Here is a 22,370-nt window from a genome sequence, read left to right as displayed (position 1 = left end):
TTGTAGAGTTTGGACATGAAGACACATTACCCGTCACATGAGCAATATGTTGTTTCATTCTATAAATCCCCCACTAAATGTTTTTCCACACAAGATACATTTCAATCTATCCATGTTGCTTTTATCCGGGATAAAACCATAATCCCAACCAACATCATCCGAATTACGTTTATGTGCACCGGTGGCGGTGGATCCAACAGATGGTGTAGTCGAAGCATTAGATGTCATTGACTGTCAACTGTTACAATAATCAACGGTTATAAAAAAAACATCACATTAACACATTTAAAATGAATTAACAGCTTAGAAATTCTTGACAGATGCAGTGTTTTTGATCACAGATATGAATTAACAAAAATCAAATGTCATTTTTCTATAGTGGTATACTGGTATGTAAAAAAAATTGATTTTCATCACTATATGGATTTTATACAAGTACACCATCCATTTTGAACAAAGCTAACTATCATTATGCAATCATCTTTAGGAGGTAATTCAAGAAAAACAATCATCTGTACTATGAGCCCAGCAATAATTCATGTTGAACAATCAAGAAACACACTTTCAATTGCAAGCTGTGAAATGGAAGTAAGTACAAATGCCCAGTTCAATACGTAATTTCAAAAAAAGATTTAGTGAATCATCTTCAAACAGAATGAGATAGATTGGAAAGTGAGATAAGAACTCTAGGTTCTAATCGTTTCACATCATGTACAGATGCAGAAGCAAATAGATGATGCACGATCACATGTTCACTAACAAATAACAATTCACAAATAATAATATTGACATGGAATCTGGTGAAATCAAGCAACGAAAGAAAGAACAAACGAAAGTAGCGTGACTTTGAATCTGGCTCGCATGGAAATCAGTAGCCCAAATAATGAACAAGAACCAGTGAAATCAAGCAACAATAAATCGAATATTGAGTCGTCCAGAAGAACTAACCTTCGTCGATGATAAGAGTTGGTGTCAGAGGTTTTCCAGAGCAGTACACGGCGTCGGAGGAGCAGGGGCGGACTCAAACACGAGTTTCCTGAGCGAGCTTCGAAGTTGAGAATGAGACGACGGGCTTCTCTAACTCGAGAACGCGATGACGAAGTTCGAAGTTGAGCAGGGTCGTACCGGAGCAAAAGACGACAACGTGATCGGAAGAATAGGATGTCGGCGGTTCAGTTTCTCAGTCTGTTCAAGGTTGAGACGAGAGAGAATACGTTTTCCTAATACTTCGAATGAGTAAATTTGGAACCAACCCTAGAAAAGTTTTCAAATTGACATTTTTGCCCCTAATTTTTTTGAATTTTCGTTGACCGATTTTGACCGTTTAAAGCGCCTAGCTCCGATTAGTTCCGAATTTGACCGGCGTTGACCAAACCGATTACAATGACCGATTAGCCATAAACCTCATCGGTGGAGCTCCGCCTAGGCGGCCGCCTAGACCGATTTCTGCAACACTGATACAATGCCTACAAGTAGCGGTGCGTTCACATTTCACAACACTTTGTATTAAATAGCATAACTGTTTTTAACATATATATATAGTACATAAATTATTATAATATGTGGTTGGCTAAAAGATGTCCCATTATAACCTATAAAATTGTAATTATAAGGAGGAAGAGCATAACCGAAAAGACCCTTCAATTATCCTCCTGATCGTTCATATATTGTATCATTTGCATCTTATGGAAAAGATATTGAAACCACATAATTATAGTCCCTTAATTTATGGAAAATTATCATATCCATCATACTATAAATATTTAATTCCAAAGACCTGATACGTCATTATGGCAAACATTATGGTACACAATATAAATGTACATAACATGTACTAAGTATTACAAAATAGTCCTAAGGCTACAATATTGTGCTATTTTCCAACAAAAAACTCTTCAATGGGACTACCATTAACAAACACCGACAATCTAGAAGACTTCAACACGCCATAATCCACCTTTTTCATATATAACCAAAACCAAAGGAGGACATAACTTCAAATAAAAAATCACATGAAATGGAGTCAAGCATTCTCAAAATCAATCTTGAAGATCATAAACTTTTTCTTGTACTTTCTGAAGCAGTCTGAAACCTCATTCACCTTAATTCATCATAAGAGGTCCATCTAAAATATGTCTTCCTTTAATAAAGGTTGACTGATCAATCCCCACCACCAAGTCAACCACATTTGCCAATCTATTAACAAGAATCTTAACAATGATTTTGTATTGATTACCAATCAAGCTAATCAGTTGGAAATCCTTAGGAAATCTAGGATCAACTACCTTTGGAATAAGATGTAACGCCCGTAGATCCGGGCTAGTCAATTTAGAGATAATAGGGGTCGAAAACGACTTTTCTACAAAAGATAATTTAGAATAAATAATCTTAACCAAGTTGTAGAATATGTCGCAAGGGTTCCGTACATATAAAGAACACCGAAATCCGAGTTATAACGAAGAAGTTATGGCCCGTCGAAGTTTTTCGGCAAAACCGGCACGACACGGGAGACGTAAATAGTGAATTTACAATAGAGGACTTTTTAGCCTTAATGATCTAAACAAAAGTTGTAGTATATGTTAAACCGAGAACATCCATAAAAAGAACGCCCAAATCTGACTTCGTATGAAGAAGTTATGAATTTTCTAAGATTTGGCATAGCAGTGCACGGCCCGAAACTCGAATTTTAGTTCGAGCGGTTTTTGGCTTACGCAACCTAAATGAGAGTTGAAGATCTCATTAATAGGAACTCAACGGTCAAAAAAGACAGACGAAAACAGAGTCCGTATGAAGGAGTTACGAATTCTTCGTGGTCATTTAACAGTCTAATCTCATCCTACTGTTAAATTTAAGATCGGTCGAGAATTAGTCGATGGAGTCTAAATGAAAGTTGTAGATCTTGTTTTTACCTACGCGTAGAAAAAAAAAACGTCGAAAACGGAGCTCGTATGTGAAAGTTACGGGGTTTAGAAGTCGGTAGGGTGCTGCTGCAAAAGAGGTGACGTGGCTGATTATGGGCCAAGGCTTTCTCCCCAAGGCAAGCCACCAGAAGGTGACATGTGACATGGACTCGACGAGTAGGAGGACCTACTCGACGAGTAGAGCTGTTTTCCAGCCTATAAATAGAGGTGTCGGGTTCCCTCATTCTTCACACCATTCCAACCTCTTCTCTCTCTCTCTAGAACCTCTCTCTAGCCCCTAAACCCCCCAAAAAGCCTAGGGAACCTCCCTAGCACCCGAAGGAAGCCCCGAGGCTCCCGGAGTCCCGAGAAAGGAGCCTTTCGGCTCGGGAACGCTGCTCCGGCGAAGCCCGATTTTTTGAGAAAAACTCGCTGTAAGTGCGTTACGCCTAACCTATCTTTAGTATAGCTTATGTTTTAATATAGTAATGTTATTAGGACCTTATAATAATTATTTGGACTATTATTATGAGTTATATAGTGTTGTTTAACGCTTATATAATAATAATAATAGCTAGACTATTAATTAGTCTCGGTTAACGTTAGACTAAACCCTAGTGGTATTGATACTAGGTTTTGTCAAGGGAAAATTGTTTTGAGATAACGAACCCCTGTCCGAGTTCCGAGTCACCACCTTTCAGGTGAGTGCATAGTCACTTTCATCTTACACATAAATATGAAGTATTTAATATAAATTACGTGCTATGTGTGCATATTGTCTGTATACTTGCCGTCTGTGCTGGGTGAAAGATTTGTATACATGTTTTAAATGATTTAAACTGTATATGTATTTTATATCTACAAAATGTGTTGGGTAAAACATTGGTAGATGAAATAGTTGCTGTGTGACAAAAATAAAATGATGAGAAGTGATATAGACCATGAGATAAGGGTGAGAGGTAAACCATGAGAGAAGCCTTTTACCCATGTGTTGGCCCCGTCATTCAGCAGAGTATGGATGACAACCACGGACTATTCTAGACAGTGCAGTGGACACTAGCAGGCTCGCAACCTGTAGGTGTTTTGAACTGTGTATTCACCAGATGTACTCTAAAAACCCATTGACATGTATTGCGAGTGGATTCTCGGAAACGATACTGTCGATAAACGAGATAAAAACCCATTGACATGTATTGCGAGTGGATTTTCGGAAACGATACTGTTGATAAACGAAATAGCCCTGACAACTATGGATTTAGTGTCTATTGAGCAAACCCTGGCAACTATGGATTTAGTGCCCGTTGAGTAAACCGTGGCAACGATGGATTTCGTGCCTATTCCTTAGGATGATCCTTAGGAACGAATGAACAAGAAATAGTTGATTCTTAGGGTAGATCCTTAAGAGTAAATAAGATAATGGGGATGGGTAATTGGGTTAATTGTTTGATGATTAAACATAATAATTATATTATTGTGGGTTGAAAACCCTATGTACTCACCAGGTTTCCCAACCTGACCCACTCAGTTTATTTGTATCACAGGTGTCGATATGAAGTTACATTACACTGAGAGATTTAAAAGAGATGTAGATCACTAGTGTAAATGAATGTAAGTTCTGTTTATGCTTATGTTTCTGTATTGACGATGACATCCCAATGTTTTAAAATGAATAGAAATACATTTCTTCGGAAATGTTTTGATAACGTATTTGTCATGTTTTTCTGAGAACAAATTCCGCAACATTTTTATTAAAAGAGGTACTCTGATTTTTATAAAGCATAAACAAAATCGGCCTTTTCTGACCGTGAAAATGAGAATGTCACATAAGAGTTATAAAAGAAAAAACTTGAATTATATAAAAAGATTTGTTTGGGAATACGAGTTTAAAGCTTAGATTTAAAACAAAAAATTCATAATCTAAAAACTATTTCAAATAATTTTTTAGGGTTTTTAAAATTTTGGAAAAAAAAAACGTGTATGTATCGTGATTACTACACCAAGAAAATTACAAATAAGTTGGATTAACTTCTATATACACCTAAGCAAATTTGAACATATATCTTAATCATGTTCTTTTTGGTTCTATCTCATGTCAACATGGGATGCAATAGCGATGACCGTAGGACAAAACTTGTAATGTTCCTTATTTTCTGAAAACTAAATTTGATCGAAAGTCAATCCCAAGTATCGAACCGAATTAACATGATGGTACAGAGAATGATACCAATTTTCAGTGCTTTTACCGGTACCGACGGTACTGAATCCCGAATTCCATGATTTTAATGTACCGAGTACCATCTTTTATGTTTAAATTCGGTACGGTTCAGTACCGATTCCGATACAATACCGGTACAGGATCAAGATTTGATACTAACTGCTTTCTATGGATGCAATTCAAAATTCAGAAGACAAAGATATTATTATAATATTATTAAATTGAGAAAATTACAAAGATCATCATATACTTGTAGTATATACAAAATTATGAATCTCACCTCTTAAAAATTTTAATTACCTTTGTGGTCTGAAAAAATTAATTTTGGATCATCTAACTTAATACTCCCCGTCTGTTAAGTTTATATAAAACAATAATTTGATCTTTATACTAGTTGAAGAAATAGTTATATAAAAACTATGTAAAAACGTTTAAGGACTATTGAGCTAATAAATATATTTAAAAGTATGATATCGTAAATTTTAATCTACATAAGGACGATTTATATAAATTATTTTTAAAATTTCATCCTTCAAATCACGTTTTCTTCCTCGAAATTCATCACAGATCAGAAGCTAGAAATTTCAACATGATCAAAGGAGCTAATAATTACTTGAGAATGACGACTGATCCAACTGCATCAGAAGCAGCAACCAAGTTAATCAACTCAGATTTGAAAGAAATCGGAGATGCAACCAAGAAATTTGCCGATCATGTCATGAAGCTCGGAGTCACCGGTGGTTTCATTACTACCAGTCTTCAATGTTTCGCTTGCTTCGTCGTCATTTAAGTAAAATGCATTTCATCATCATCATCATCTTCGTCGAGTTTATTTGATTTTGGACAGATCTTAATTAATTCTTGCTTGATGTGTTGTGTTACAGTTATTTGCTGATCCTAGATCGAACAAACTGGAGGACGAACATACTTAGTTCACTTTTACTCCCTTACATCTTGTTGACTTATCCTAACTGGCTCTTCGAAAATTTACAGTAAAGTATCGATCTACGATCAAATTATCTCTCTGTTCATCCTTCTTGGAAATTTAATCATGATTGTTTTGTGGTATCTCCAAGCTTCGCAGCCCGCTATGTGAGATCAGGGTGGATCGGAGTGGTTGTCTGCGTGGGTATCGGATGCTATTTGCTTCAAGAACACATCAGAGCTTGTGGAGGATTCAGGAATGCATTCAACACAAGCCATGGAATTTCCAATTCATGTCTTCCCAGTTTGGGCTTTGATTGGCTTACTGTAATTCAACACCAAGTCTTGCTAGTGTGAGATGTTGGTGAATTCGTTGATCATTCATGAATGATGAATCCTTCCATTGATGGATTGAATTGGTGAAACTTTAAATGGTAGAGTATATTCTATGGTTTTGTTTGCTTTTGAAGTCAATGGCATCTAACCGGATGTTTGAACATATTTAGTTAATAATTTCAACTTTCAAGATTTAATGTTAAACAAAGATTTTCTTTGTTTCTAGGCGACTTTTGAGTGGAGAAAAAAAACAAAAGTATTATCACTTATTATTATATATATTAAAGTTATGAAAAGTTTTAAAATTATATATATTAAAGTTATGAAAAGTTTTAAAGTGGTTGTCAATTTTGGTTATCCAACTTACAACATTGACCCTTCATCTTTATGCTTTTGTTCACAAACAACCCTTTCACTTTGGTTTGAATTTTTCATAACCCTCGCCTTTTACTACATATTATTAGTATTTAGTCTTTTGGCAGAAATGGTCCCTCATCATTATTATTATTATTGTTAGACAAAATTACACGATTGGTCCTTGTGGTTTACCAGATTTAACATTCTCTTTTTGGTTTTAAATTAATGTTTTATTTATTAGAAAATACTCACCCAATACCATAAACTCACCCACCATCTGCAATCACCACCTCCACCACCACCGCCAAAATTACATAAATGGTCCATATGGTTTACCCATGGTGACAAATTCATCCAACTTACAACATTGACCCTTCATCTTTATGCTTTTATTCACAAACAACCCTTTCACTTTGGTTTGAATTTTTCATAACCCTCGCCTTTTATTACATATTATTAGTATTTAGTCTTTTGGCAGAAATGGTCCCTCATCATTATTATTATTATTGTTAGACAAAATTACACGATTGGTCCTTGTGGTTTACCAGATTTAACATTCTCTTTTTGGTTTTAAATTAATGTTTTATTTATTAGAAAATACTCACCCAATACCATAAACCCACACACCATCTGCAATCACCACCACCACCACCACCGCCAAAATTACATAAATGGTCAATATGGTTTACCCATGGTGACAAATTCATCCAACTTACAACATTGACCCTTCATCTTTATGCTTTTGTTCACAAACAACCCTTTCACTTTGGTTTAAATTTTTCATAACCCTCGTCTTTTATTACATATTATTAGTATTTAGTCTTTTGGCAGAAATGGTCCCTCATCATTATTATTATTATTGTTAGACAAAATTACACGATTGGTCCTTGTGGTTTACCAGATTTAACATTCTCTTTTTGGTTTTAAATTAATGTTTTATTTATTAGAAAATACTCACCCAATACCATAAACCCACCCACCATCTGCAATCACCACCACCACCACCACCGCCAAAATTACATAAATGGTCCATATGGTTTACCCATGGTGACAAATTCAGTCCATACTACCTGAAAAGACCAAATTACCCTCACATTAACGGACAAAAAGCAACCAACATGCTACTTTACTTTACAAAGCAATACCTTCCGACCCCGGCAACGCCGGGGAATCTTTTCTAGTATCTAAAAAAAACTAGAGTAAATTACAAAAAATGTCCCTAAGCTTTATCAAAAGTCGCAAGATCGGTCCCTACTTTTGGTATTTTCCGAAAGAAGTCCCTGTGTTCGATTTCTATTTCCAAACCGGTCCCTCTCCATACACCTGTTTCATCCACTATGTTAGACCCATGTGCATGCACGTGAGGGTAATATCATATTTATCTTTGTTTCTTTTTTTATTAATCTTATGCTATATTATATTATAAAGTATTTCAGTCATATTTTGAATTTTAAGAGATATAAGTTATAAATTTTTTTATATAAATCATTTATGCATAAATAATTTATTAATATTTGTTAAAAGTTTGAAGATTTGAATTAAGGAAAATAATTAAGAAATTTAATTTGGAAAAAAGAAAATTTAAAATATTAAATTCATATATATAAATTTATTTACATTTCTTAAATTAGACACCAATATTAATTAATTTACATCAATAGTATAAACAGACAATATAAATATAAGATATAAATATAAATAGTTTATTTAAAAACAGTAATTTTTTATTATATAATAACAAATAATAAAATATAATAATTATTTTCCCGTACAAGACTATTCGCCAAAAAATCTATTAATTACCGCCGCTTTACGCGGGCAAACATCTGGTTATCTATAACTATTTTCAACTTTAATTATAGAGATTCTCTTTAATTATATTCTTATTTTATTGGCTTTGAATTCAATAATGACATGTGTTTCTATTTTCTCATTTATCATAAAAAAATCATTTGTTTCACTAATTTCTTCTAACTCTCTAAGACTGGTGGGTGTCATACCATACTCACCACACTACTCACTATCACGTCATCGCCACATTACTTTTTCACGCATTTCATAAAACTGATGGATGTCATACCACATCTTAGCATATTATTAATTTTTTTTTATTTCTTTTAAGTGAATAAAATATAATTTAATAAATTAAAATTATATACAATTAATATAAAGAAAATACTTCAATAATTAAAAAAATTACACACTACATTAAATCGTCATCGGTAGAGTCGAACAACTCGTCTTCATCAAAATCGTCCACATCGGGATTCACTCGAGCATTGAAGACGTGTTCCACCAAATACGCATGAAGTTTGTGGTGTCCGACTCGGTCGTATACCTCTGATATGTTCGCCATGTATGTGTGTATACACATTCCTTCGTCGTTCGCTCTGACATCCTCAAATTCTCATCCTATGAGTCTGGTCTCATATCGAACGCAAGTTGACAAACTACAGCGGTACATTTGGAATTAAGGAGAAACCTTTTGACCTCTTCCATTAACTCGCTGCTGAAAATATGAAAATCGATATTTAATGTCGTCGACAATGCGTAGAAATAATTAAATCTTCATCCGGAATCGACGTCTGAATTTTACGGCATATATATATATATATATATATATATATATATATATATATATATATATATATATATATATATATATATATATATATATATATATATATATAACATCCAAAAATACGACCCAAAAATTTTTGTTTTAATATTACTAAAAACCACATCATCAAATGTCATATATACTAAGAATCATAGAATGAGTAACTCAAAAGTCAAGTAACTGTGTCAAAACAAATACTGTATCAATCATATCAAAATATCTGCATAAAACTCCCAGGTTAAAACTGAAGCGGTGGTGTGTGTCATGTCATCATCCCGAGCTCTTCCCCTTACTTACGGAAGTACCTGAAACCAAAAACTGAAATTGTAAGCACAAAGCTTAGTGAGCTCCCCCAAACTACCACATACCATACAATAACATATAAAACAACTACTGGGCCTTGCCCACTGCATCGGACCGAAGTCCGGAAACTGCATCGGACCGAAGTCTGGAACTAACCAGGGCCTTGCCCTCTGCATCGGACCGAAGTCTGGAAACTGCATCGGACCGAAGTCCGGAACTAACCAGGGCCTTGCCCTCTGCATCGGACCGAAGTCCGGAAACTGCATCGGACCAAAGTCCGGAACTAACCAGGGCCTTGCCCTCTGCATCGGACCGAAGTCCGGAAACTAACTGAACATAGCATAGCATAAACACAGATACTGCATACTGCATCGGACCGAAGTCCGGAACACATAACACAAAGACATGCTTGAATCACAGAGACAACAAGCACATTGAACTACTGCATCGGACCGAAGTCCGGAACTACTACTAACTAAACGGGCCGGCATTGTGGCCGTAGACCCGTTCCTACTGGAAGGAAAACTCACCTCGTAACGCTGGCTGCCGAGATGCTAAATCTGAAACTGCTTGACTGCTGCTCCGGAACTCCCCGGCTACAAATCCCATAAACACTAAATCAATTACTGATTACTAATCTCAGGGTAAAATAACTATTTTACCCCCTGGTCAAAGTCAACTCCCTGGTCAAAGTCAACTTCCTGGTCAAAGTCAACTCCCTAGTCAAAGTCAACTTCCTGGTTGACTCTACTCGCCGAGTCCTACTATGAACTCGCCGAGTTCCCGGACTCACACTTCTCTAACTCGTGACTCGACTCGCCGAGTCGGGACATGGACTCGCCGAGTCCCTCTACTTCCAGATCCTTATTCTAACTCACTGAGTCCTCTTCCACTCGCTGATTCAACTCAAAATTCCAAAATCGGAGAAATCGGGAGGATTGCGCTCCGACTCGCCGAGTCCAAGAACAACTCGACGAGTCCTATGCATGTCCTCCCTAAATAGTTGATTCTAATCGATTTCAGTGCATCCAATTCATAGATCTGGGTTCCTAGGACTGATTTCATACGTAAAGTTTCTAACTTTACGTTCATGCATGCTCATGATAAGCTAAAATGCCCAATAAGGAGTTAAAAGAGGAGATCTAGGTTTGGAATGGGTGCTTAGCTCAATAAAGGTGGCAACCTTGAGCTTAAGGAGCCCTGAAATGCTTAAATCTAAAACCCATTCGACTTAACTACCCATAAATCGACCTCAAAGCCTAGAAAAGGCTCAAAAACTATACTAGCAAGCTTTTAAGGAGATCTACATAATGATAAGCCAAGATTCGAGCTTTATACCTTAATGGATGCTGGAATGACACAATAAACTCAGATCTTCTTTGCTTCCTTTGAGAACTCCTCTTCTCTCTTCTTCTTCTAACTTCAAAATGCACCAAAACCTTCACAAAATGAGAAATATTCCAAGAATGCTTAAAGGGAGGCTAGGGTTTAGTGAGGGACGTTCTGAGGGTGATGGAGGCTGTTTTGGGCGCATACTATTGTTTAAATAGGGTGCAAACCCTTGAAATTAGGGTTTCATCCAGACTGGCAGACTCGCCGAGTCCGAGGATATGGACTCGTCGAGTTGCCAACTTAAACCGCGTGCCAACTCCCGTCTCTACTCGACGAGTCGGGCTACTGACTCGTCGAGTACCCCTTAAGAAATGAAAATTTACTTTATTAAATCACATACTAGAAATGGGGCGTTACAATATATATATATATATATATATATATATATATATATATATATATATATATATATATATATATATATATATATATATAGTTTTCCATATAAAAGTTAAAATAAGTACCTTCTACATATTTGAAATTAATGTGAAATTGGAATTTGTTGAGAGGTCAAATCATCTCCTAGACAGTCCAAAAACCATGCCCAAAAGAGTTTATTGCATAAGCAAGAAGATAAGTTTCGTTATTTGAATGAATGCCAACTACATTAAGGCTATGTTTCGTTATTTGAATGAATGCCAACTACATTAAGGCTATGTTTGGCGTGTCACAGCTAGCTGATAAGCTAGCTTATTTTTCGAGCTTTTTTATATTGTTGTGTTTGGAAAGCCAAAAAGTAGCTTATAAGCTAGCTGTTTTAAAAGCTTATTAGACTAGCTTTTTAGGAAATTTTTTAAAATTTTCCAAATACACCCTTTAATTAAATATAGAAACACATACTCTTACATGTCCTTTTATGTAATTTTATATATTTCAGCTAGTTTTACCAAACGCTATTTTTTATCAGATAGCTTTTTATTTAACAGTCAGCTTTTCAGCTATCAGCTAGCTTTTCAGCTAACAGCTAGTTTTTCAGCTAGTACGCCAAACATAGCCTAAGAATTTAACCAGGAAATGGTCATTTCAAGAAGGGTACCATCTAACTCTAGTAGGTCTCAAACAAATGTAAACCCTTTTGAAAACCCTTGTGTGTGATAAAAGGTTAAGCACATGTTCCATTATATAATCCCTTAGCAAGGTATATTGTTTTTCATAGTCACCTAATACTTGTCTGTGAGCTAAAGTCTTTGCTCCGAACACTTTCATTTTAGATAAACCAACCTCATATTTCTTCTGCAGTTGTTCTTGTAATGCTTTTCATCGGAATAGATGCATTTCCCTCTAGCTCATCGATAATTTTGTTTGCAAACTTTTTTGCAAGCCTTTAAAGACTCATAAACTCCAAAAGAAAAATATGAAAAAGAATATATGTATATATATATATATATATATATATATATATAATATCTACTATAATAAATAAAGATTCTTTTGTCACATGTCACATTCTTATTCATTTTGCCACATGTATTTTTATGGTTATTTAAAATTAATTTTTGAAAAAACATCATAAATGGTCCCTGTGGTTACCTAAAATCTGAAGTTTAGTCCCCGTGGTTTAAAAACCTCATAGATGGTCCCTGTGTTTTCAAAACTTTTGATGTTTGGTCCTTTTTGCTAACTCCGTTAGTTTGTCCGTTAATTGAAGGGTATTTTCGTCATTGCACCACCACAGGGACCATTTATGATGTTTTCTCGTATTTTTAAAAAAAATAAAAATTAAACATAATTAAATATATAAAAGGTCTCTCTCTCTCTCTCTCTCTCTCTCTCCCGTCAGCAACCAACACATATATTGGTTTGTTCTTCAATAATCAAGAACACACATATAAACATACCACCACCACTACCAAGATAATCGATAAAGTAACCCTCAAGGATCAATCCTATGCCGTCTACAATGCATTGGAAGCCTTCCACCCACCCTTTCTCCTACATTGACAAACCCCCAAACCAGTGAATTCAGAATCGTTTCTGGAACAATTTTTCTTTTTTGAATCTGAAATCATTTCTGGAAGAGAATTAAATACATCCTAACCCTTCTGCAAACAAACATACAAAGAAACCAGAAAAATAAAACCCAACACTATTCATCGTTTTGAACCCTTCATTTCCTATTTTCTCCCTTCTTCTTGTTTTTGTTCTTATTTATACACCAAATACCCACCTGAATCAAACAATTCACACATCAAGAGGGGCTGTTTTGGGACAAGATCCAGAATAATCCCAGATTTCGTGTGTGGCTTTCGTTTCTGGAATGATTTGGAACCAAAAAAACAAATGAAGCTCTAATAGATACCCAGATGTGGAGTGGTTTTCGCCCGATAGATACCCATATATGGAATCGAATCAATCAAATCCTAAAGAGAAGAAGAAGAAAAGATTTAGGGGTTGGGAGAAAGAAGACACACAGAGATACAAACCTAAATGGGTTATTGTTGGTTGCACGTACTAGAAAACTTGGTCCAGGTGTGTCTGTAAAAAGGTCAACAAAACTGAATTCAGATGAGCTGATCTGAGAAGGAGGAATTAAAGGGTGTATACCTGATGTGGATCAAGTTGGTGGGTGCAAGAACGACTTCTGCATTACCTAGATGAAAGGGTTGACGACTGCAAGTCGAGTGAAGGGAAAGGGGTAGGAGACTCAAATTCGTCGGAAAAATCAACATCAATCTGGGTTTCTTTGAGATCGATTAATGGATGAGATAATAGGGTAGTGGGTTGCTGAAGGGAATGATGTTTCATCGGAGGTGTGTTCACCGGCAGTGGGGTTTAATCCTCAGGAGGTTGAGTAAACGAGGGGGGATGCCGACGATAAGGTTGAAGCTTTTGACTGTGAAATGTCCGACGATTGTTGAGCATGGTGGGATTGGGTACGGTGGGGCGGTGGATTTGCCACAGTGGGTGCAGTCGGTGGTCCAGGAGGAGTGGACGGTGGAGGTGTTTGATTTGGAGTTAATGATGAACAAGGATATTGAAGAGGAAATGGTGATGTTGTTGCAGGTATGAGTGTGTATGTAAGAGAGAGAGAGAGAGAGAGAGAGAGAGAGAGAGAGACCCATTGGATATTAAATTTAATTATTTTTTTCTTAAAAAAAATAAAATAAAGGAAAACCTCATAAAAGGTCCTTGGATAGTTAAATGACAGAAATACTCTTCATTTAACGGTAGAAAACTAACTGAGTTAGCAAAAAGGACCAAACATCAAAAGTTTTGAAAACACAGGGACCATCTATGAGGTTTGTAAACCACGTGGACTAAACTTCAGATTTTGGGTAACCACAGGGACCATTTATGATGTTTTTTCTTAATTTTTATTTCACATATCATTTTATGGTTTTTTTATTTTATTAAATTCCACATATTATTTAAATGTAATAGTAAATGCATATCAATTTCATTAATGAACTTTCCTTCGAATTTCAAATTTACTAAATTAAAGTTTCATTAATTTTCTTTATTTATTTATCTAAATTATTTGTTTAAATTTAAAAGAGAAAAAAACACTTTAATTTTTATAATTCAATATTTTTCTCACTTTTCTTATAAATTCCAACTTCTCAAATATTTTGAATTTTATATTTAAATTTTCTTTTAAATAAAATCATGTAATAAATGGGTCTCACACCTAGCATAAATATAAATAATCCTAAAACCTAGGCATGGGCAAAAAAACCGGTTCACAAACCGAACCGGTTTATCCCCAAACCGGTTCACCTATGAACCGAACCGCCGGTTTATACTAATTTGCCTTTCCAACCGTTAGGACCGGTTTCGAACCGGTTTATTACGAACCTGTTTATAGAACTGGTTTTGGAACGGTTTTGAACTGGTTTTTTGTGTTCAAGATTTTTGTCCGTTTTTTTGTCCTATACTAACGGCTATATAGTCGTTTAAGGCTGTTACACACTCGATTTTGGGTCCCTTTTGGCCATATTCACCCATACTTGATAGTACAAATAGCTATTAGATGTTTTGGCATAACCAAACCTCAAAAAACCTCTCTTAGTTCACAAAACAAAGCAATACAATCTAAACAAAAAAACTCATTCTTATTTTACACTTACTAGCCCAAAAAAAAAAAAAAAAAAAAAAAAAAAAAAAAAAAAACCTTATATGCGTCGAACCAGTTTTGAACCGGTTTTTTCTGAATCGGTTTCGATAAAACTGAACCGGTTTACATATGTTCGGTTTTTTTTTGTGGTAGACCGGTTTGGAATCGAACCGGTTTTGACTTGATTAACTAGAACCGAACCGGTCCAGTTCATCAAAAAAAAAAAAAAAAAAAAAAAAAAAAAAAAAAAAAAAAAAGCGGGTTTGTGCATGCCTACTAAAACCTACCTTAAATATCATCATTCAAATTTTGACCCAAAATTACTTAAAAACATAACTTCTTTGCAAGCCTAACTTTGCAAAACGGACCGGATCCCATAGATGTATGGGTCGAACCAGTACATTAACCCACCTAAACTTTATACATTTGCTACCCCAAAGGCCCAAACAATAACCAAACACCCCTTTGCCATATTTAATTGTTATTAGGTTACCAAACAATAATATTAAAGTTTAATAAACATAACAAAATGAGAACTATATATGATACAAGGACTTGAAATTAGATATCTGACTGGAAAACATTAATATTAGAATTTCGGAAATAAGTAAAGAAAGTTTCTTTCGGAAAAAGTTGTGCAAATGAAAAAAAAAACATCAAAATTTCAAAAACAAATGAAAAATAAAGCATTCTAAAGAAAATGAACATTTTTCAAAAATTAAATAAACGACAATTTTTGTTAATAAGTTCGTTTATAAGGATTAATTTAATTAATAACCAGCCATTTATCCATTTTAACCATTTGGATTTTGGCATATGCAAGAAATAGTTATAGTACTACCATTTATTTGATATCACCATTACACTGTTATTTTTTATGACCAATAAAAAAGTTGACGCTGGCCTGTAAATAGTACATTATTAATTTATTAAGCTACCATCAATGGTCCATGTAGTTATTTTAGTGAAAAAAATGGGTATAAATTCATTAATTTGTAAAGTTACTAAAAAGTAGAGTAATACTGAAAAATTATGTAATCAAATATAAAAAAGAATATACTCAAAATATTCTGTTTTGATATAAAAAAAACAATGCAATACACTATAGATAAATAATCATCAAATATTTTTGTGAGTGGGGAGAAATTTAACCCAACGAGCTCTATTCCTTCAAGCCATGTTAGATAAAAAAAATTAAAATAAATAAATAAATGGGATAATGACTTAAAAGAGTAACGAACTTTCGACTTTGTTCACATGTAGTCACTAAACTTTTTTTCATTATCTATTTGTCACTGAACTATTGAAACTGTTCACATTTTACCCTTATGACCGGTAACAACCATATTGTCCGGAAGGAAGCCAAACACCATCACTAATCATATTTTGAATGTATTATCAAATTAGCTCATTGACCAAGATGAATAATCAATATAAACAATACAGCTATAAACATATAATAAGTTAAAAGATTGTTACTAAAACATATTGATGATACTGATTATAGAAATAGACTTACAATATGCATTATACATTGGCTTCAAACTCTTGTAAGTCGTTCTATAACTAGCAACCAATTAGTGAAAAATCATATTTCATAGTTAATTTACTTAGAAGTAAGAGAGAATGTATGTAAACGGTATCTTTATTCATTGAAAGTATGCACTAAACGTTAAAAAGATTATAAATAATTTCACTGGTAAAATTAAAACAAGTTGGCCTATTAGCTCAGCTGGTTAGAGCGTCGTGCTAATAACGCGAAGGTCGCAGGTTCGAGACCTGCATGGGCCATATTTTTATTGCTCTTTCAGTTTTAGAATTTTAATTAACTAATGGGTTATTATGGCCCATTATTTTTTTTTGTCTCCGTCTTATTTATCAAAATAAAACATATATAGATGGTTAAGTATTGTTTTAATTTAAATAAAATATATATATCAATTTTATGATTTTGCTTCATTCCTAACATGTATGAAGAAGGTTTTAAATGTTATCTTATGCCATTTTAAATCTTTATCTTATTCATTTTTCTTTTACATACTTGTTCTTTTAATATGATAAATTTCAAAGAAGAAGGTGATATAATTGATATATAGCTACTACTATCACGATGGTTAAGAGGTGCTCTTTTGATAAACATTATAAAGAAATTGTTACATGTTCGAACTACACAAGCTTTAATCTTGGGATAATAAATTAGAAAATGATTATTTGAAGAAATAAATACGTAACTGATAATTTTTGAAAATAGAATGATATTTCTATCTATTTTTCCCAATTAAAAAATATGTCATCTGTTTGTACGGTTAAGATAATAACATAACGTTCAAGTAAGGCCATCACCCCTCCTTCTCTTTCAAAAAGTACTTGATGTAGAGTCTTCACTCTCAACCGACTTGATATCTTGAAATTTTTTTGATAGAGTTGTTGAGCTTGGTCTGTTTTTTTAAAGGGAAAATTTGTTTTAATCTAACAAGAAATTAGAGAATCAAATATTTCAAAGAGGAAATAGTCATTTTGGGTTTTGTAACCAACTCAAATGATTTTTAGCTTAGCCTTCCTATAACCAACTAAAAGAAATATCGGTAAACAACTTATCAAAATATGTATCTAGTAATTTCGGTAGATGTGTATCCTTTCTAAACCAACTCACTCCAAACACATATGAATTCTGATAATTTCAAAGAATATATATATATATATATATATATATATATATATATATATATATATATATATATATATATGGTTGAGATCGGTTGAGAACTCAAAGTTTTCAGAGAACCCGAGAATTAAAAGAGGAGCGTTGGATCAAAAGTAATTCGTTGAAGACATGATCGTCATCTTACCAATCTCATTTAATGTCTAATTTTTTTGTGTTATTTAATATATTAATATAAATGTCTAAAAATTTACATCATATATCAAATTTTCAGATTTTTTAAAAAAATAGTATTTTACGTTTTTTTTAATGCAGATTTTTTAATTTTTTTATAGAAAACATGTGTTTTTGAAAAAAAATTGAAAAAAATATTTTGTTTAAAAAACTGCAATTTTTTTTCAAAAAACTGTATTTTTTCAAAAAAACTGCAATATTTTTAAAGAAAACTGCATTTTTTTCAAAAAAAAAACTGCAATTTTTTTTAAAAAATGCATTTTTTAATAAAAAAAACTACATTTTTTAATAAAAAAATTGCAAGTTTTTTAAAGAAAATTACATTTTTTCAAAAAAAAAAAACTGCATTTAAAAAAAACTGCATTTTAAAAAAAAAAAAATTAGGTGCATATATGCATATTTTTTCAAATGAATATATTCATATTTTTTATACTATAATATTCGTAAGTAAATCATAAAAAACTCATTTTATTTACCAATTTATAAACACAATAGAATAAGTATTTTATTCGATACAAAAAAATATTAAAAACAAAAAAATTGTACAAAATTTCAAATCGTTTTTATATCTTCGTGTCAATATTTCCATATTTTTCTTCAATTTATCATCTTCACCTCTTCAATATTCACCACAATTTCTTCCAAATCTACAAGAAAAATTAAAAAAAAAAATGATTGATGCAAAAACACTCACAAAAATACATATGTGATTTTCATGTGATTAACATATGAATCACATGCGATTCACATATGAATCACATTTACATATGACATCATATGTAAATCACGTGCGATTCACATATGAATCATATATGATTCACATGTGAGTTACATGTGAATCACATGTGATTTACATGTGAATCACATGTGAATTACATGTGAATCAAATGTGATTTACATGTGAATCAAATGTGATTAATATGTGAATTAAATGTGATTAGTATGTGAATTACATGTGATTTTCGTGTGATTAACATATGAATGTGTCCATATATACGTAATTCATATGTAATTCACTTGTGATTTACATGTGAATTACATATTATTCATATATGATTTACATGTGATTAATATGTGAATCACATGTGATTAATATGTGATTTACATGTGAATCACATATGATTTACATGTGAATCACATGTGATTTACATGTGAATCACATGTGATTTACATGTGAATCACATATAATTCACATGTAAATATATAATCTTTCTCGTACCTTGTAAAGTAAATAAATAAAATTATGTAGCTATTTTTTGTATTTGACAATGTCTAACAGGGATTTTGTACAATTACCTTTTCCCGGGTAGAATATTTGCATCAGATGTAGACTTTAAATATGTCCAACTCCTTCATTCACAACTGTTTTGAGATTCATGAGCTTCTCTTCATGCTATTGAATCATGTTCTTGACACCTGGGTGGGAAGTATATAATTATAGCCAAAGTTAGCATTGATTTCTCTTATCCTGGAGCTTGCATTAGCAAATCTGGTATACAATTTTGATTTGACGTTGCCAGATGGAGTGAAAAAAGAGGATTTGGATATGAGTGAGGAATTTGGTATAGTCCTCCATATCAAAACCTCTCTAAAGGTTATGGCAACTCCTGGTGCTACTTGTTAAATCACAAAGATATATATGTTTTTCACTGTGTTTGTAAAGTTGCATTGCAAGCAAATAATGAAATACAATATATAATAAAGAATGCAACTTTTCTTAATATAAACACCAACAAAAGTTAAAGACAGTCTGGTGCATGAATCAAATTATACCTCGACTGAATCAAATTCAACTTTCCAAACCGATTACGTCCCTTAAGAACTGAGATAGTTGATATTAACCAATTTTTCGTATCCTAGATTAATCGAATGATTATCTCGTTATTCAATTTCAAGCAGCAAAGCTCGAACTCTATCCAACTTCATTATATGTGATTACGATTACAATTATTCAATATCATAGAATTACTCTCATTTCTATTAATCTGTGCATAGATAGCATCATCTAAGGCAATTAAATTTCTCGATGATTTTGGCTGGAAAAGAAGCAATAAGGAAAAATCATGTAACCTAGATTCATGGCGTTGAGAGCTTTTGGACGGTAGAGGGTATTAACAACAACACCGTTTGGTAAGACGTTCCCTTTGACAAAGTCGGTGGCGGTGGCCATGGTCGCGTAAGCTGCTACAGAGAGAGACCGGTTTGATATGTAGAGAGAGAAAGTGTGAGTGAACAAATCAATCGTTAACATGATCGACTGTGTGAGCGATGGATTAGGAAAAATTATGGGACTGAGACCGAGAGATAGAGTGACTGAGATCAAGAGATCCATATGTCAATCTCGATGTGAATCGATTGTACGAAATACGGTGGAGATGTGAATTAGGACTGATTGTTTAAATAGGAGTACCTGATTCTTCATATCAGTGACTGCACCATGGTCTCTCCAATCGAAATCATCCGGGAGATTGTTCGTTGGAAGGATCGGAACTGAGATGAGATCGAGATCTTCGGAGGCGATGCGACGTTCGTGAGTGGGATGAAGGGGGGGGGGAGAGACGCAGACATGGAGGGGTTGGGGCTAACGTGATTTACTCGATGATCAGATGAGTGAATTATGTTATCACTAAAATGCCCATGATTCATTTAATTACGATGCCCCCCTTGTCTTTTTTTCCTAAGTATTTACAAAAGTGCCACAAAACATCCTAACCTTTTATTATTTTGATCTAACGGCCCTGGTTTGGTTCTCGGGTTCTCGGGAAACTTTGAGTTCTCAAATGATCATTCCTATATATATATATATATATATATATATATATATATATATATATATATATATATATATATATATATATGAGTAGGATCAAATGAGAACACCGAAAAGGTTGAGAACGCGAGAACAAAGTATATTCATTTGCGATTCCATGTATTCATTTGTGGAGAAATGATAAATTTTTACGCACAATCAACATGAATATGTTTTTTCTCTTAAATTGAAATTAAAGGCGTAAAAATTTATCATTTCTCCACAAATGAATACATGGAATCGCAAATGAATATACTTTATTCTCGCATTCTCAACCTTTTTGGTGTTCTCATTTGATCCTACTCCTATATATATATATATATATATATATATATATATATATATATATATATATATATATATATATATATATATATATATATATATAGAGAGAGAGAGAGAGAGAGAGAGGAAGGATCTTTTGAGAACTCATAGTTTCATGAGAACCCGAGAACTAAAGGTGGACCATTAGATCAAAAAATTTAATGACTTAGATTAAAAGTGGCATATTTGTAATTATAACTCAATTTGATGGCAGTTTAGGTTTTTCTCAATACACCTTAGGGGTAAGTCTGGTATAAAAAAAAATATTATCCCTCAATATTAATAAAATTCAAATTAACAGTTTATAGAAAATCCCCAAATAGAAAATCCCCAAATTACTTTTCTCTCTTTATCACTCTTTCTCTCTCTAGCGTATGATCCTCATCTTCGATTTCATCTATAGATCGCCGAAGCCATTAGTTGTTCGATGGTGGATTGATGGAGTATCCATCGTCATATCAAACAAAAAAGCTTCTTCATTGAAATCGAAGCCATGTCTTGCAGAAGCTTGAATCTGCTAATAAACCCTTTCTCTCTTCGGAGCTCACGCATGATAACCCCTGTCTTCTCCTACAAGGCACAATGCCCTAAAGTCGCGCCTCCATCGATTCGATCCGATGGCCAGAGCCGGAGACATTTATTGTTTCTTATGACGTCAACAATGGCAATTACGGAAATGGAGAGACCGTCGATGGCGGAGGACACAGAGCTATTTCGGATTGGGGAAGAAGCTGAAGAAGGCAGAGGAAGAAGAGGTGGAGATCGCGAAGGAAGGAATTGAGTCAGCTGAGAAAGGAGTCGAAGCGGAAGAGAGACAGATCGAGGCTACGTCGATGGTTAATGGAATATTAGGGCCTGAAAGTTAATTTTGAAATTTTAATCGATTACTATCACAGATTCACAGGTAATCATTAATCAAACTTTGATTTCTGATTGTTGTTTGTTAATCAGTTGTTTGAATTGAATTGTATGTATGTTGATCGTGTTTGTTTCTTAAAGTAGTTTGGTGATGAATAGATGATCAAATCATCAACAACATTTGTTTTCATTTTTCTATTAAGGAATTTACGATTATGTTAATATAATTGTAACTAAACTAAACTAATTGTAGTTAGATTTGAAAGATTCGTTCCACACCCACACCATTTACTAAATAGTTGGTTTTAAAATTACTAATCTGGCGTTGAATTCCATATACATCTTTGTTTGTGTAAAATAGCAAATAAGATTAGGTTTGTTA

At 33.6% G+C, this 22,370-nt stretch overlaps 1 non-coding gene and 1 pseudogene across 1 annotated transcript; both read left to right on the top strand.

The window, feature by feature from the left end:
• The first annotated feature begins 5,653 nt into the window (after positions 1-5,653).
• Positions 5,654-6,602, top strand: LOC145125763 (cold-regulated 413 plasma membrane protein 2-like; annotated as a pseudogene).
• A 10,216-nt stretch (positions 6,603-16,818) lies between these two features.
• On the top strand, positions 16,819-16,892 carry TRNAI-AAU (transfer RNA isoleucine (anticodon AAU)). The gene has a single exon. It is a non-coding gene; the product is annotated as a tRNA-Ile (tRNA).
• Positions 16,893-22,370: the final 5,478 nt, after the last annotated feature.

The sequence above is a fragment of the Lactuca virosa genome, chromosome 7 (assembly GCF_052849685.1).
Source record: "Lactuca virosa cultivar CGN04683 chromosome 7, Lactuca_virosa_CGN04683_v6, whole genome shotgun sequence".
Classification (NCBI taxonomy): Eukaryota; Viridiplantae; Streptophyta; class Magnoliopsida; order Asterales; family Asteraceae; genus Lactuca; species Lactuca virosa.
This window is presented reverse-complemented; position numbering and strand designations above follow the sequence as displayed.